We start from the raw sequence: 5041 nt of genomic DNA, 5'->3' as shown, positions 1-5041 counted from the left end.
GACAATGAACTGGAAGCAGGGTGAGACTAGACTCACAAAAACTGCTCCTTGGTCACATATCTCCTCCAACAACTCTCATCAAACAACACGACCTACTGAGGTACAAATGTTCAAATATCTATGCATATGAGAATATTCCTCTTTCAAAACACCATTTTTTTCCATGTCCCCTATAGATTCATGGTTATATCATCATATAAAATGTACTTATTCAAACTTCCAATGTCCCCATAGACTTTAAGTTTAAGACACTGTTTAAAATCCAAAGTCTTGAAGGTCTCTTTTAAATTCGGTTTACCATGGGCCCATGTAAAATCAGAAAGCAAACTGTGGGCTTTCCCCCAACAATGACACAAAATTTATATTGCCACTCTAAAGGATAGGAATGGGGAAAATAGGAAGGAATACTGGACAAAATCAAAACCAAAACAGTCAGGACAAAATTCCTATAGCTCTGTATCTGTTGTCCAAAGATTTAGAGACACTTCCACTCCATCCTTGCTGTCTACAAGATACAGACCTCTCTTAGGAATGCTCCCTTACATTTAACTCTTCTTGGCAAATGTTTGATGGTTCTGTCATGTCCAACATTATAGAAAGTATGTTGAAACCTTGGCTTACTTTCAGAGCTTCTTTCAATGATCTCCTAGGACCACACAAGTTTGCGCAGATACTCCTTGGTTAGTATTGCCTGACTTCTTAGAATTAGCCTTTATAAATGTTGCATATTGGACTGGAGAGATAGCTCAGCAGTTAAGAGCACTGACTGTTCTTCCAAAGATCCTGAGTTCAAATCCCAGTGGTGGTAACCACATGGTGGCTCACAACCATCTATAATGAGATCTGATGCCCTCTTCTGATGCATCTGAAGACAAGTACAGTGTATTTACATGTAATAATAAATACATCTTAAAAAATAAAAAATAAAAAAATAAATGTTGTATATAGTAGTATCATATTGTATTTATATTTATTCCTATTCATGTATATTTATATAATGGCTAAGTAATAGTTTTTACCTTACTATTTGCAAGCAATATATCATTTTCATATTATCAATTGATTTATGGTAATTTGTAATAGGGACTTTCTCATTTTAGATGTAATGGGAAACACTATATACAGTATAAATAATAACTTTTTACTTAAAACATTTTCCAAAACATTTTTTTCAATCACTGCATATATTTGCTATTTTATTATGTTTGGGTATATATCTGAATGGCTTAAGACCTAAGAGCATCTTTGTAATGAATTTAGGGAATGCTAACACAAATTATTTACATTGACCTCACTTTGGCTATAGATGAAAAGAAACAAAGTAGGGCAAAGTAGAAGCAGTTTTAGGACATATTTTCCAGTGGAAGAAGTACTTGTCACTTCTAAATTCTGGGCCATGTGGTCTAGAACCTTGTAGGAGATACAGGGGAAGATAACTGTTGCAATTGGAATGTCTACCAGAGTTTTTAAGCCAAGGTTTTAACACACATTCAGGAATGTGATGTAACCATTTGTTGGTTTGGGACTGTTACTGTTAAGAAAGTTTCCTTTTCATTTCTTTTATCCAAACCTCAGTGATTATAAATAGCAATAAATATATCAGAAATTTTATTTTTTCAATATATAAGTAACTTAACTAGATCTCCAACTTGCAGATGGCACATCATGAGACTTTCCACCATCTATAATTATGTGAGCTAATTTTTCTTTCTTTCTTTCTTTCTTTCTTTCTTTCTTTCTTTCTTTCTTTCTTTCTTTCTTTCCTTTTCTTTTCGTTTTGTCTTTTTTTCTTTTTTCTTTTTTCTTTTTTTTTTTGTGGTTGAGTCCCTGGGAGCTCTGAGGGTACTAGTTAGTTCATATTGTTATTCAACCTAAGGGGCTGCAAACCTTTCAGCTCCTTTGGTCCTTTCTCTAACTCCTTCATTGGGGACCCTGCACTCAGTTCAATGGATGGCTGTGAGCCTCTACATCTGTGTCAGTCAGATACTGTCAGAGCCTCTCAGGAGACAGCTATATCAGGCTGGCTTGCCCTTCCTTCAGTCTCTGCTCCATAGTTAGTCTCTGCAAATCCTTCCATGGGTATTTTGTTCCCCCTTTTAAGAAGGAATGAAATGTTCACATTTTGGTCTCCCTTCTTCTTCAGTTTCTTGTGGTTTGTGGGTTGTTCTTCCTGTATTCCAAACTTCCGGGCTAATAACCACTTATCAGCGAGTACATACCATGTGTGTTCTTTAGTGATTGGGTTACCTCACTCAGGATGATATTCTCCAGATCCATCCATTTCCCTAAGAATTTCATAATTTTATTGTTATTAATAGCTGACTAGTACTCCATTGTGTAGATGTACCACAATTTCTGAATCCATTCCTCTGTTGAGGGACATCTGGGTTGTTTCCAGTTTCTGGCTATTATAAATGGAGCATGTGTCCTTATTACATGTTGAAGCATCTTCTGGGTATATGCCCAGGAGTGGTATAGCTAGGTCCTCAGGTAGAACTATGTCCAATTTCTGGAGGAACCGCCAAACTGATTTCCAGAGTGGTTGTACCAGCTTGTAATCCCACCAGCAATGAAGGAATGTTCCTCTTTCTCCACAACCTCTCCAGCATCTGCTGTCACCTGAGTTTTTTATCCTAGCCATTCTGACTGGTGTGAGGTGAAATCTCAGGGTTGTTTTGATTTGCATTTCCCTGATGACTAAGGATGTTGAGCATTTCTTTAGGTGCTTCTCATCCATTCTATATTCATCAGTTGAGAATTCTTTGTTTAGTTCTGTACCCCATTTTTAATAGGGTCATTTGGTTCTCTGGAGTCTAACTTCTTGAGTTCTTTGTATACATTGGATATTAGCCCTCTATCAGATATAGGATTGGTAAAAATCTTTTCCCAATTTGTTGGTTTCTGTTTTGTCCTATTGACAGTGTCTTTTGCCTTACAGAAGCTTTGCAACTTTATGAGGTCCCATTTGTCAATTCTTGATCTTAGAGCATAAGCTACTTGTGTTCTGTTCAGGAAATTTTCCCCTGTGCCTATGTGTGAGCTAATTTTTCATAGGCACTTCTATATCTATGCTGCATATGTTATCCCTTATATGTATTATGGAATAAATATACAATATTGTATTGCTGTGGCATAATAAATATAATATATAATATATGTAATATTTACATAAGATGTATATTATATAAGATACAGTACAGTATGTATTATGGTATATTTTGAACAAATATTTCATTTTGTGTGATATTTTAAATAAAATGTAAGGTATATATGAGTTTTAATCATGTACTATGTACAAAATTCTATCATTTTTGTTTCTATAGTATGTTAGCAACAATAATGTTTCTAGAAGATTAGAATGGCACCACTGACTTTCTAGATTTTTTACAGATTTCATGAAATAGATTCTCCAAAAAGACCAGTTTTAAAGAAAGCTGGAAACACTTCCAGTACTGAAGAAAGAACTACATATCCATGGCAGGTCTTATAGTATTACATGGAGAATACCTTTGCTTAATAATTTCAATTTATCTTGTATAAGAAAGAAGGAAATATTTGGTTTGTATGCATTAAACTTACTTTTAGAAAACATTTGCCAGATTAATAAACACTGGGGAAAAGGAAAAATGTGTTCTTTGAGTGAGTCTGCTTATTGGCTCTGAGCAGACTTTAGATTATAGGGGATGCCATGTGATTGGCTGGTTGTGCTTAATGTAGCTCGGGAAATAAGGCCAAGAAAATATGGGTTTCAGGCTTTACTTTTGCTCTTTCAAGAAGTATCCTAGATGGAGTATCATCTCCTATGTAAGTGTGATGGAGGTCTTACAGCAGAGCTGATATTACTAACACTCAAACAGTCCTCCTGTGTCTGCCAAAATTATAACACACATTGAATTCTTCACCTCATGAAGTGTCTACGATTAGAGTCAAATACTGGGAATTAATAATGCCTCCCTTAAAATTTAAATGACTTCTGTGAGATGTTTTATTAATTAGTGGACTCAGGGTCCAAAATTATTCCTGAGAATTTTTTTTCTAGAGAAGGAGCACTTCTGATGCAATTGGTCTGGTCATCCCCTAACTGAAGTGGTGTCCTCTCCTACTTTTACTGGTCTTAAATAACCTATTCTGTGAAGTATAAGACTCCACTTCCAGCCAGAAAGGATAAATCTTACATAATGTAAGGAAACCGCACTGAGAAAATGGGAGCAGTTGCCATTCAGGTAATACTGACTCTCCTCAAAGCCAGCCCCGACATCACCTTTAACCTTTCTAATCTACTTAAGTTGCTGCTGGTCTCTAGGTGAAGTATGACTTGTGGAACAAAGGAATGGCTTACACTTTCTAATTTGTAGGCATAGAAACAATGAGACAATGTGTGAATAGTAATGCTAAACATCAAAAATAGGAAGAAACATATAAATTAATTAGATTGAATTTAAATAACATTGGTAGTATATTATATACTTTACATCATCTCATTAACTGGGGTAATACATTCAATGTTCTTGCTTTAGAAATTGTAATGAGCCTTTCTGTTTGCTTGTGTTTATCATATACATTGAAAAATTGTAGGGCAAAGTGAGCGATCTTAAAATTCTTTTTCCTTATTGATTTAAAACGAACCAGACTCCCCAGAGCTCCCAGTGACTAAACTACCAACCAAAGAGTTCACATGGAGGGAGGGACCCATGGCTCCAGCTGCATATGTAGCAGAAGATAGCCTTATCTGGTATCAACGGGAGGAGACCCTTGGTCCTGTGAACACTTAATGCCTCACCATAGGGGAATGTTAGGGAGGTGAAGTGGGAGTGGGTGGGGGAGCACCCTCATAGAAGCAGGAGAAGAGGGTGGGATAGGAGGTTTGTAGAGGGGAAACTGGAAAGGGACATAACATTTGAAATGAACATAAATTAAAAAAAAAATTTAAAAGGTAGAAGACAGGATTGAGAGATATAAGCATATTAAGATCTAGAGACTCTGACAGTACCTGAATAATACAGATGTAGAGGCTCACAGCCATCCATTGAACTGAGTACAG

This window comes from Mastomys coucha, unplaced genomic scaffold (genome assembly GCF_008632895.1).
Source record: "Mastomys coucha isolate ucsf_1 unplaced genomic scaffold, UCSF_Mcou_1 pScaffold12, whole genome shotgun sequence".
Taxonomy (NCBI): domain Eukaryota; kingdom Metazoa; phylum Chordata; class Mammalia; order Rodentia; family Muridae; genus Mastomys; species Mastomys coucha.
The sequence above is the reverse complement of the archived record's forward strand: the minus strand, read 5'-3'. Positions refer to the sequence as shown.